Raw genomic sequence first — 13,691 nt, forward strand, 5'->3', positions numbered from 1 at the left:
AAAAGGCTTGTGCATTGATCAGCAAACTGACATTTGAGTCCATACCTCTCAACTTAAAATACACCAACAAGCCTCAACCCTGCACAACAGGAAGTGAGGGATCAAGGGCTCGTGCTAGTAACAGCCTCCCTCGCCGTCGAGGGGAAGCCCATTGCAACGGCTCGTAAAGAGTCACCCTGGTGAAACTGAATGATCAACATGAATGCAAAAAGAAGACAAACGACAAGAAGAACTTAAAATGAAAATTTGCAGAATGTGGAAAGCTCACAAAAAATTGTGCAAAGAAAAGAGAATCAACAGAGATGAGTACAAGTTCAAAGTCAACATCAACCAAACTTTATTTTAAGGTAATGTTAAAGCCTTTGAATATACTAGTAGCAACTTAATAATAACCCCACCAGAAGGAAAAATATTGAATTAAAGAATATATCAAAAACAACATAGAAAAGAAATTATAAATGATTTAAAAAGAAACAAAATAATGAATAAGCGACTAATTCAAGTAATTGTCATAGCATAGTGAGAATTAAGACAAGTCATGAAGGAAAATACAACTAGAACTAAATGACATTTAAAAAAAAAAAAAAAAAAGATCATAAATGGTAGGCCTACTCGAATGTAATTTGTCAATACAGGAGTATAAGTAATTAATTTAAGGCTACAGTTGAAAATTAAAGAAAATATTAACACTGGCTATTAACAAACATTTGATTTCAATTTAAGTTATAAGATTATGATTTGATTCAATATGCTATTGACTAATTTAATGTATTTTAAATGGAGCTAATAGAATGACCACCTCAGTTGTAAGTTGTTCGAATTCAATTACAAACAGGCAGTATGAACAATTTATATGGTACCAGAGGAGGGTAAGAATGACAGGTTATTGCACAAAAACATACTTTTGAATAGTCTCAATCCAGATGCGCATGGTTTTCACCAAAGTGCGCAAGGGGGGAGTAAAGAGGGATTGAGAATAAGGAAAATTAAATAAAAGGCATTTCTGGCAATTTCTGACTGTACACATATGAAATTTGTGCCAAAAATAAAGGTAAAAAAGGAACAGTGACACTAATAGGCCATATATCAGTACCAGAAGGGCTAATAAAACACCTGGTAATGGATTATATGAGCAAGATAGAGAAAGGTAAAGGCAATGAAATCAGCAGAGGAGGGTCAGGAGAAGTAATTAAATATTCCCAGAGAAGTATTCCTTAGATTTGAAATTCTATCAGAAATAAGTTTAGATAATGGGACAGCAGTCATTCCAGAGAAATTGAAGATTAAAATTATTTGTGTGCAGAAACTTAAATTATAGAAAGGAAGTTTTAAGTTATAATGCTTTATGTTTGAAATGATTAAGATTAAAATTAGATATACAGAAAAATAAATGTACGTACAATGAATATGCAAGATAGTATAAAAAGTTATTTTTGAGAGTTATTTTTTCTAATTGTCTAATGAGTTTATTGAATGACTTTTATGAAGTAAATGTAACATTGCTCTTAAAGCTTTCTTAGTTTGAGTGATTACATGTGACATAATTAAGTTTATTCATGATAGTTCATTTAGAAATTAGTAGAAAGGAAGAAAAGGTATTCAGTTAAAGTATGCTTGAACTGAGGAGCTATAATGAGAAGAAGCTGCAACACGTGAGATTAAACATTTTATTTATTGTTTAAATTTGGTAATAAAGTAGACAGAATTTGAAATGTAAAACGTTATAACGAAGCATATTGCGATTGAATGGATAGAAGGTGCACTACAATGTTAAGTTTGTTTAATCAACTAAAAATGACTGACTAAAAGATTGATTCTTCAAATTTAAGAATTGATATTCCTTCATAAAAATAAGAAGCGAATAAAAAAGAGAGAAAGTTATTTTTACCCAGACCTATTTTAAATCAAAATTCATATGGATTATGCAAAATGAAAAAGCAAACTAAACCAATGATTCTATTATAATCAGCAGAGATTTATTATAATGATTTGTCTTTATTATAATGAAAACATTACATGAAAAAAGTAGAATGACCTATGTTTGGAGAAAAATTAGCAAAAACGATTGAGTCAAAAAGTTAAGGAAAACTTGATTTAAAGATTAAGGGATGTTTTCTGAAGTTGTAATATTGAAAGGGGGTTATTATTCTGTTGTGTACTTTCCATATTAAGAAGATAATGGAGAGGGAAACTAAATCATATATTATTAAGATTGGGCTTATAAACCAAACTGAGATTTACAATCAATGGACGTTGATGGAAGTACTTCGAATAAGGATGAAGAAGAAAATGAATAAGCCAGATCCTGGGTGTATGTGTCGAAGAGGATATCTACACCACAAAAGAACTTTTAATTGTATAAGGGATTTTTGTGTTTGACATATTATACATAACTGTGACAATAACAGACAATGCTGAACCAATTTCATCAACACACTTGTAACAATGTTTGATGTTTGATTAGGGAGGATTCGAGTCTTTTACTTTCTCCATTGAAAGAAAGAAAAACAACTGAAAGAAAGAAAAATGTATGGAGAAAGATGTTTGGCTCGATTGCTCCTCCAGGAGTGTGGTGGCATAATTTCAGTCATTGAAAATAAGAATGAGTGATTTAATTTAGTCACTAAGGTAGTATAACGGAGGGGACTGGATTTTGAAACTACACTCTGGAAAACGATAGCGAATGTGGGGCTTAGATAAGCCCCAGAGGAGGGAATGTTGAAGATTTTATTATTTAGAAAATAAGTAATTTAACTGTTTTTTGTACACTATTATTTCCTTTCTGTCTGTGTATGTCTTTGGGTGACTTTGGAACCTGAGAGCTGTGTGGTTACAGCAGAGAATTCTATTTCAGTAATGTCACATGGTACAAACTATTTCTCAAAATACCTATAGAATGTATTACCATATTTGGGAGAAGGAGAAGGTATATACGTTTGCTGGACAATCTTTCTGCAGGGGCTCTTTCTGCAGAGGGTCTCTCAGCTTTGTTTGTTAATAAAGTCTAATATTTCTGGTATCGAAAATCTCTGAAGTCATTTCCCTGAAAAGAAATAATTAACCACAACACTGTATGCCTGTTTGACTCAGTATTCGTTGAGTTATTGTTCATTTTCGGACGCGTTTCAGAATGGTCTTCACTGACAGAGAGAAGGCAGAACTCGCATCACGTTTATTTTTCTTTATTTGGCAAAAAGCACAACACTTTGTTTTTATTGTGAGTATACACAAAAATAATACACATTTAACAGAATCGATTGATGTATGAAACTTGCTTGTAATATCAAAGTCAACAGAGCAAAATTAATTTCTTTTGAACTGAACTGAAAAAAATCCAGCAAAACGCGTGGGCGCGTTTGTCGACCTCAGAGGGTTAAAGTACGGTATTGCAAATGTATATGTAAACAATTGGTACTGTATAAATAAACAGTCGGCAGTGCAAATTGAGCATATTCCAGTCTAGGTAAGTAGTGCAAGATGCATATGTAAACAGTTGTTACTATAATAACAGTCAGCAGTGCAAATGAACATTATAGTATTGCAAATAACAAAATGGAGGCAGGTGTGAGGAGGGAGAGGAGAGTCAATCAGTATATGAGGGGAGTGGGATCAATGAGGGTTAGAGTTTAATAAAGAGACAGCTCTGGGGAAAAAACTGTTCTTTAGTCTGCTGGTCCTGGTCCGGAGGCACCTGAAACGCCTGCCGGAGGGCAGGAGAGAAAACAGGAGTCCTTAAGGATGCTGCGAGCTCGATGCAGACAGCGTTTCCTCTGGATGTGCTCGATGGCAGGTAGTGGAGTCCCAGTGATGCGCTGGGCGGTTTTCACCACCCGCTTCAGTGCCTTGCGCTCTGCAACAGAACATCCCCCTTAGCACACTGTAGCACAGTTGGTCAGGATGCTTTCTATTGCACAGCGATAGAAGTTCACCAGGATAGTCGATGAAAGCTGATTCTTCCTCAGTGTCCTCAGGAAGAAAAGGCGCTGGTGAGCCTTCTTGACCAGGCAGGAGGTGTTGGTTGTCCAGGACATGTCCGCCGAGATGTGGGTCCCCAGGAACTTGAAACTGGAGACACGCTCAAAAGCCATTCCATTGATGTGGATGGTGTCGTGTGTGCCTCTTGACACTTTCCTGAAGTCCACGATGAGCTTCTTCGTTTTGGTGGTGTTGAGGAGCTGGTTATTTTCAGTGCACCATGTGGCCAGGTGCTTGATCTCCTCCCTATAGGCAGTCTCATCGTTGTTGCTAATGAGACCAATCACCGTAGTGTCGTCCGCAAACTTGACGATGGAATTAGATCCGTACACAGGCTTGCAGTCGGAGGTGAAGAGGGAGTAGAGAAACGGGCTTAGCACACAGCCCTGTGGTACACCAGTGTTGAGTGTGATGGACGTGGAGCAGTTGGAGCCTGATCGAACATTCTGGGGTCTGTTGGTCAAAAAGTCCAAAATCCAGTTGCACATGGAGGTGTTGATGCCCAGGTCTCCAAGTTTGGCTATTAACTTAGTTGGGATGACAGTGTTGAATGCTGAGCTGAAGTCAACAAACAGCATGCATGCATAAGTGTTCTTATTGTCCAGATGTGTGAGCACAGAGTGCAGTGCCATGGAAACTGCATCCTCTGTGCTCCTCTTGCTACGGTAGGCAAACTGGTGTGAGTCCAATGTGGATGGTAGAGAGTCTTTTAGGTGTGCCAGGACCAGCCACTCAAAGCACTTCATTACGATGGGTGTGAGTGCTACAGGGCGGTAGTCGTTAAGGCACTTCGGGCTGGAGTGTTTTGGCACTGGCACAATGGAAGTGCATTTAAAGCATGTTGGTACAGCTGCTTGGGCAAGAGACAGGTTGAAAATGTCTGTAAAAACCCCAGCGAGCTGCTCCGCACATGCCCTGAGTACGCGTCCAGGGATGTTGTCTGGTCCAGCAGCCTTGTGCGCGCTGATCCTGCTCAGTGCATTGCAGACATCTGTGGAGGAGAGTGTGATCGGCGGGTGGTCAGCTGAGGATTTGAGCTTGGTGGCAGTTTCTCTGTTGTCTCTTTCAAAGCGAGCATAAAAGTAATTTAGCTCGTTCAGGAAGTTGACATCAGTGGCTGCGGGGGTGGAGTGAGTGGGTTTGTAGTCACTGATGGCCTGAATGCCCTGCCACATGCGCCGAGGGTCAGCGTTGGAAAAGTGTCCCTCTATCTTAAGCTTGTAGCAGTGCTTGGCCTCTTTGATGCCCCTTTTCAGATTTGCTCTGGATGTGCTATAGGCTTGTGCATCTCCTGATCTGAAGGCAGCATTGCGTGTCTTCAATAGGAGTCGCACTTCCCCGTTCATCCATGGCTTCTGATTTGGGTATGTGGTGATCTGCTTCTGGGTTGTAACACTGCCAATGGTGGTATTAATATAATCCAGTACAGAGGAGGTGTAGCAGTCAATGTCCGTGTGAGAGCCACTGGTGGCTTGAGAAGCAAACATGCTACAGTCTGTGTGTAGAAACCTTTCCTGGAGTGAGAAATCTACCCCCGCAGGCCACACCTTGATGGTCTTCACTGATGGCTTCACGCGATTGATGAGAGGTGTATATTTGGGGGTGAGGAACAAAGAAAGGTGATCTGACTGTCCCAGGTGGGGGAGGGGTGTCGCGACGTAAGCTCCAGCCATGTTTGTGTAAACATGGTCTAAGGTTTTGTTTCCTCTGGTGTGACAGGAAACATGCTGGTGAAATTTTGGTAGCACTGACTTTCACCCTCTGAGGTCGAGAAACGCGCCGACGCGTTTTGCTGGATTTTTTTCACATAGCAGCAACATAAACTTAAATTACTCCGTCATTTATGGTTATACAGAAAAAAGAAATATAAAAAAATAATCTGTGATATTTCTACGTTTGTATGTGTCCACTTACAATCAAATCAAAACATTTTGCTTTTGTAAAATAAAGAAAATAAACAGGGTGTGCGTTCTGCCTCTCCGTCGCGGTGAACTTTTTTTTCTTGAGCACGTCTATAAACTGAAACAAAACTCAGCGAATACTTCTCACACATTTATGAGCCATATACCTTTATACACATTTAAGTGTGTACTTTTAAATGATCGGATTCAAACTGAAAACAAATATTCTCTGTTTAAGTAATTTGTATAAAACCAACAGGATGTCCAGTATCTCAAACGCTTGCTAATTACTTTTTAATTCGACACGCCCACTCGCGCAAAAGAGATTCACATGCAAATCTCCACATGGGACGCGAACGCCCTCGTTACCTCAAACACAAAACACCAAAAAACTTCACAAGTCTCTGCTTTTCGTCGAGTTTGGAAGACACGTCTGAGCTTACATTGGATTTACCTAAGAAGAAGAAGAACGCGATTTGAAGACAAGAAAGATGTAAGGTAAGAAATTCTTACTTATTAGTTTATGGTATTGTTGCATAAACTTCACATTGCAGTTGAACTGTTGCTAGATATATGGTGAATATTATACTATTTAGACCCGTGTTTCCTGTTAAATACTGTTTGTGGATATCTGCTCAAACCAATGTTGTTTTCGTCAACGATGACGATAACGAAATGATTTCGTTGACGCACCTTTTTTTTTATGACGATAACGCGACGATGACTAGCTAAAAATGGCTCTAAGGTGACTAAAACATGACGAGACGTTTTCGAGTTTTCGTTGACGAGACGAGACGGAACGAAAATGATTATAAGTCTGACGTTCACAATGCATGTCATTTCTGCCTAATTTGCGTGAAATCTGTCTGTTTTGAGCTAAAAAAAAAAAAAGTATCAGCAATGCTGCCGCTTCCTATCCTTGTTTTGGGTACGCCCACCACCCGGCTGCTGCCATGCCGCGCATCAGATTCCACACAACAACAACAACACACCTGCGGCTGCGGCTAGTCACTCGCCACACATCTTCGATATGAGGCGCCGGACTGACAAAAGCGAAACGAACTGCGCGAGAGAGACCGAAAGTGCGCGAGAGAGACCGAGTGTGTCTGCGCGCGAGAGAGACCGAGTGTGTCTGCGCGCGAGAGAGACCGAGTGTACGCGAGAGAGACCGAGTGTGTCCGAGCATTAGTTTAGTGGGCTAATTGGTACAAAGTAATATATAATTATTATATAACTTAGATTATAACATAAATTATTATTTAACTAATTATATAATAAAGCCACAATTGCCAAAGTAAGAATGTTTTTATTCCTGGCTTTTTTTGAGTAAAACAGTGATTCCACTGTTACCACTTTATCTGTGTGTAATGTTGTAGTAGCTCAAAGTTTTTTGCTGTTTAAACTGTAAACCATTCCTTTATTCCTGTGATTACTGGTGAAAATAGCCAATGTGCTGAAATTTTAGAAGAGCATCAATTCATGGAAAAAATATAACTTGAAATATGGGGATAAAAGGTTTCCGCCCAATGCGACAATGAAGTACAGCTTGGCAGCACTGCATCTCCATCAATGAGAAAGTCTAGTTTATTATGCAAAGGTTTTAAGGTTAACTGTTGTTTTATGAATTGCAACACTTGCTGTCAAACCTAAGCCCATTTCCAATACTTTTTAACCTAAATTAATTTGTTAAAGACTACTTTTTTTTTTTTTTTACTAAAATTGACTAAAACTTGACTAAAACCTTTTTGCGTTTTCGTCGACTAAAACTTGACTAAAACTATCAAGTTTATAAGTGACTAAAATGTGACTAAAACTAAAAAGCATTTTCGTCCAAAAGACTAAGACTAAGACTAAAACTAAAAGGGCTGCCAAAAACAACACTGTCTCAAACATAGATATGTATAACCATAATGTTTAATATTTTGGAGCGCGATGGCGTTTGAATGTATCATATTTTGGAGCGCGCTGTGGGTTTGAGTATCATATTTTGGAGCGCGCTGTGGGTTTTAATGTATCATATTTTGGAGCGCGATTGCGTTTGAAAGGAAAAATGCACCAAACATTAGGCTTTATGTTTTTACTATTATCTCATTTCATATCATCATAACGAATGGAAAAATTTGAAGTAACATATGATAATCAATATATTTTTCTCTTGCGTAGTTGTTCGTGAAATCTTTTGGAAGATTTAATTTATTGTTATTATTATTTTATGCAGCACTACGTAGCCTATGCCTACAAGGCACAACAAACCTGGTGTTCATTATATATTGTTGGAAACGTGTGTGTGTGTGTGTATTCTGTGAATTTTAAATAGAAATTTTAACCAGAAAAATCTAAAATCTATTCCCAAAATCGTGCAGCCCTATAGTTTCTCTTGATATCAGTATGTTCACAGTTTTTTCTTTTTTTTTTTCTTTCAGGGACCAGATGCAACTGAGTCCTGCTGACTTCAACATTCACATGAGTCTCTGTACATGAACATGGTAAAGTGAAAATCAAACAACTTGGAAATGAAAGGTATGTACAATGTTTTTAGGAATGGCACAAAGGTCTCTGTCTTTGGATCATTGTTTTCAATGTGCTCTTTTGTCATTTGTATTTTTGGATTGTGTTGTGTTGTAAATAAATCCAAACAATCTAAAAGCCATTCTTTTTTAAATCTCCTCATTCTTTGTGCAAGGTTGCTCTGAATGACAGGGCCTGATCGCTCCTAATAGGGCAGTTAGGGGAGTGTCTTTGTCTTTCTCATGTGTTGAAGGCTTACATATTCATGAGATGATCACGCCTCTTCGCATATGGCTTTGTCACACAAAACACGTCTTAGAAATTTTAAATCAATATATTGTCTTATCTGAATGAGCAGTCAGGGTGATTTTCACATAGTTTTGGAGCAAATATTCTAGGCTATGTCATACAATTTTCAAAAGTCTTGTGAAGAAATAATCAGTATGGGTTTCATGGCCTTATTTCAGTGAGAATTTTTTTTTGTATTTTCACAAACCACGCATAAATGTCATTATCTCAAAACTACAAACTTTTACATACATGCTGCTGATATATTATTGTAGCAGAGTTTGTGCTGAATACAGTGTAATTAGACTTTAGCCATGAAAATGTCACTAGTAACAGAAAAAAAACACAAATGTCAGAGCATGTCAGAACACCCCCAGGGCCCAGAAAACAGCTCAGACCTCAGAGGGTTAAGTTTGAATGATTAAAATCACCCGCAACAATAAACGCAGCTTCCGGGTGAACGGTCTGTTGTTTACTGATGGCTGCGTGAAGTTCTTTCATAGCAAACTTGGCATCAGCATCCGGGGGAATATAGGCTGCAGTTATAATAGTGGAAGTGAACTCCGGCGGTAGATAAAACGGTCTACATTTAACCATGAGAAACTCAAGGTTAGCTGAACAATGTCTCCCGACAATAGTAGAGTTTGTGCACCAAGCTTTGTTAATGTAAATGCACAATCCACCACCTCTGGTCTTACCGGAGCCATCTAATGTTCTATCCGCCCGGAATGTATGGCGTCCCGCTAGCTCAATAGCATTGTCCAGTATTCCGCTGTTTAACCATGTTTCCGTGAAAATTAGGACGTTACAGTTCAAAAGTCTCTTGCTGTATGTGATGTTGAGTCGAATCTCCTCCATTTTGTTCAACAGCGACCGTACATTGGCAAGGAAAATGCTGGGTAAAGAGAGCCGGTGTGGTGTTAGCTTTAGCTTAGCTCTTAGTCCTCCGCGCTTCCCCCGCCTTTGTTTACGATCTGAAATAGACAAAATAGATTTAAATGAAGATATTGAAGAGATTAATGAAAAATTGAAAACAGTATTGCTTGAAACGGCTAATGAGTCAATTCCTAAAAGTAATGGACAAATTAAGAGGAAGATGGTCCCTTGGTGGACAGATGAATGCAGTGCAGTAGTTAAAGAAAGAAATAAAGCTTTAAGAATTTTAAGAAGAACTCATAATTTTCTGAATTTAATTAAATATAAGCAAATGCAAGCAAAGGTAAGGAAAATTGTACGGAATGCAAAAAGTTAAGGTTAAGGTTAAGGAATCAGTGATGGCAGTCTTCTCTGATGTCGAAGAGGCATATGACATGGTTTGGAAAGAGGGGTTAATGATCAAACTTGATATGATAGGAATAACAGGTATAATTTATAATTGGATTAAACAAAAATTATTTGATAGATTTATTCAAGTCAGAATTGGGAAAGTTTTATCTGGAAGATATATGGTAGAAAATGGTACACCCCAGGGCAGCGTCATAAGTCCAATTCTCTTTTCAATTATGATAAATGATGTATTTTCTCAAGTTCATGGAGACATGGGGCGTTAATTGTTTGCTGATGACGGGGCATTGTGAAAACGGGGATGGAATATAAATCATATCACAGGAAAAATACAAGAGGCAATTTAAGTAGAAGAAAAATGGTCATATGCATGGGGATTCAGGTTTTCAGTAGATAATAATGTTCACTCGGAAAAGAGGCATTGATACAGAAATAAAGATTTATGGACAAACTATTGAACAAGTTAAAGTTTTTATGTTTCTGGGTGTGTGGTTTGATGCAAAATTATCATGGAATGAACATATTGAAAAGATTGACACTAAGTGTAAAAAGATTTTAAATGTGATGAGATGTCTAAGAGGATCAGAATGGGGAGTGAGTAGAGTTGCAATGAAAAGTATTTATATAGCACTGATAAGATCAGTGTTAGACTATGGAAGTATTGTTTATGACTCAGCAGCAAAAACTTTGTTGAAGAAGTTGGATGTGATACAGACCCAAGCTTTGAGACTTTGTTGTGGTGCTTTTAAAACGACTCTTGTATCTGCTCTTCAGGTAGAAGCTGGTGAAATGCCATTACAAATCAGACGAAAGCAGTTAATGATGAGCTACTGGGTATATCTTCAAGAACATTCAGAAGACCGTCATCCAACAGTAAAGGTACTCCTGCCGTGCTGGGAAAAGGAAAGGTCTAAACGGAAGTGTTTTGCATGGAATAGTGAAACAAAAGCTAGAGAAATGATTTTAAGTCAGAAAACATACATTTCAACAGTATCATTATCAATAACCTTGGTTGTTTCCTGCAGTACTCATAGATTTTGATATGCTAGAGTTAATGAAAGAATCTGGAAACATTGTAGCTGTTGTTGAAGATAGACTACAAACTGTATATCAAGCATTTGTCCCAGTATATACGGATGGATCTAAAGATCCTAATATTCAGTATTCCATCCTTAAACATTTATGTTAATAGGAGAACATCAGATCATGTATCAGTATACACAGTAGAGATGATGGCAATAGCAACAGTACTACAGTGGATAGAAGAGACTCAAATCAAAAAGGTTATAATTTGTACAGATTCATGTTCGGCATTAAAATCATTGAAATCATTCACATCTCACAGTCGAAAAGATATAGTAAATGAGATTTATGAAAATCTGTATAGATTAAAGAATATGAACATCATGATAATATTTATGTGGATACCGGCTCAGAGGGATAAACGATAATGAAAAGGTTGATAGTTTAGCAAAACAGGCTTTGGAGGTCATGAATATTTCACTTAGTAAATATGAAGCAAAAGCAGTAATTAAAGCATATACCACGAAAGAGTGGCAACATAATTGGGATATACAGTAAATACAGGACGTCATCTTTATGAAGTATCAGTATAGCGTACCACAAGGCTCAGTACTAGGACCGCTGCTGTTCACTCTGTACATGCTACCATTAGGAGATATCATTAGGAAACATGGAATTAGCTTCCACTGTTATGCCGACGATACTCAGCTCTATATTTCTTCAAAACCTAATGAAACTTACCAATTCACAAAATTAATGGAATGCATAGCTGATATAAAAAATTGGATGACTCGTAATTTCCTACTTCTAAATTCTGAAAAAACAGAGATTCAAATTATTGGACAAAAAAACGTCCTCACGTAATAACCTAGAATACTGTCTAACACTTGCTGCTCTGTTAAGTCTTCGTCGTCGGTTAGGAACCTGGGTGTGCTCTTTGATACCAATCTTTCATTTGAAAGTCACGTGTCTAGTATCTGTAAAACCGCATTTTTCCATCTTAAAAATATATCTAAATTACGTCATATGCTCTCATTGACAAATGCAGAACAATTAGTTCATGCGTTCATGACCTCAAGGCTAGATTATTGTAATGCTCTACTAGGTGGTTGCCCTGCATGCTTAATAAACAAACTACAGCTAGTTCAAAATGCAGCAGCTCGAGTTCTTACCAGAACCAGGAAGTATGACCATATTAGCCCGGTTCTGTCAAAACTGCATTGGCTCCCTATTAAACAGCGCATACATTTTAAAATATTGCTGATTACTTACAAAGCACTAAATGGTTTAGCTCCACAGTACTTGAGCGAGCTCTTAACGCATTATAGTCCTTCACGTCTATTGCGATCTCAAAATTCCGGCCAGTTGATAATACCTAGAACAGGGGTGCCCAATCCTGCTCCTGGCGATCGACTGTCCTGCACAGTTCATCTCCTACCCTAATCAAACACACCTGAAGCAACCAATTCAATTCAAAACAGTCTTCAGAGCACGTCAGGATCACTTGAAAATTAAAGGCAGGTGTGTTTGATTAGGGTTGGAGATGAACTGTGCAGGACAGTCGATCGCCAGGAGCAGGATTGGGCACCCCTGACCTAGAATATCAAAATCGACTGCTGGCGGTAGATCCTTCTCCTATTTAGCACCAAAACTTTGGAACAGTCTTCCTACCATTGTCCGGGAAGCAGACACACTCTGTCAGTTCAAAGCAAGATTAAAGACACATCTCTTTGACCTAGCATTCACATAATACATTATAGACTTCTATAATTCAATGTTAGGCTGCATAGATTAGGTCAGCTGGAACCGGGAACACTTCCCATAAATCCTGATGTACTCGTTACATCATAAGAAGAATGACATCTATGCTAATTTTAGTGTCTTTGTTTATCCCAAGGTTTTCCCGCAGCCTGCCGGATCCAGGCCGTATCCAGATCTGATGAAGGACCTTCGCCTGGACCCGATGACAACGCAGTGCTGAAGTGCCAACTAGTCTCTCCCTATGGAGGATTATGCCGTTATTTTTTTGTCAAAAGTTATGAGCGTGTAAGACATGCTCACGAGCACATTATGTTATTTCACACGCGCAAAAATGAACCTTCAGCTGGCATGATAAAAGTACTCGCGCACAAATTCAACAACCGAGAGGTGTACAGGTAGCTGCGAGCGAGTGCCTGGCATACTCTCATAGGTTAACTCTGATTGAACAGTGGAATCCTGCTCGCGCGCAGCGGGCTTCTGTGACTATACAGATCACAACACATAAATAGGAAAATGTTTGCATTATTTTGTCACTTATTGGGATTAGTATGCTACCTTATCCATTTATATCCAGTCTTTGTGCTAAGCTAGGCTAGCGGTGGGTGCGTCAAATAACACTTACAGAACACACAGAAATGAAAAAGGTATGTATGGACTTATCTAACTCTGGGGGATACTGTGAATAAGCTAAAGTCCCAAAAAGTCGGAGTGTTCCTTTAAGGTTGATTAGCTTATGTCAGCTACTTACATGTTCCAAACAAATTTCAGATTAAATTGCTACATTGTCAAACCATCATATATCAATATCACTTACGCCTACATCTTCAGGTGTCGCCGCCATTCCGTCCACTGTGCAGTGTTAACTGAATGACTGAACTCCGTCAGATACTTTGACTCCGTGCTTCCTGTAATGAGAGCTGTCAATCAAGGAACAAGGATGTCCCTGTGGGT

The sequence above is a fragment of the Leuciscus leuciscus genome (assembly GCF_965113295.1).
Source record: "Leuciscus leuciscus genome assembly, chromosome: 9".
NCBI lineage: Eukaryota > Metazoa > Chordata > Actinopteri > Cypriniformes > Leuciscidae > Leuciscus > Leuciscus leuciscus.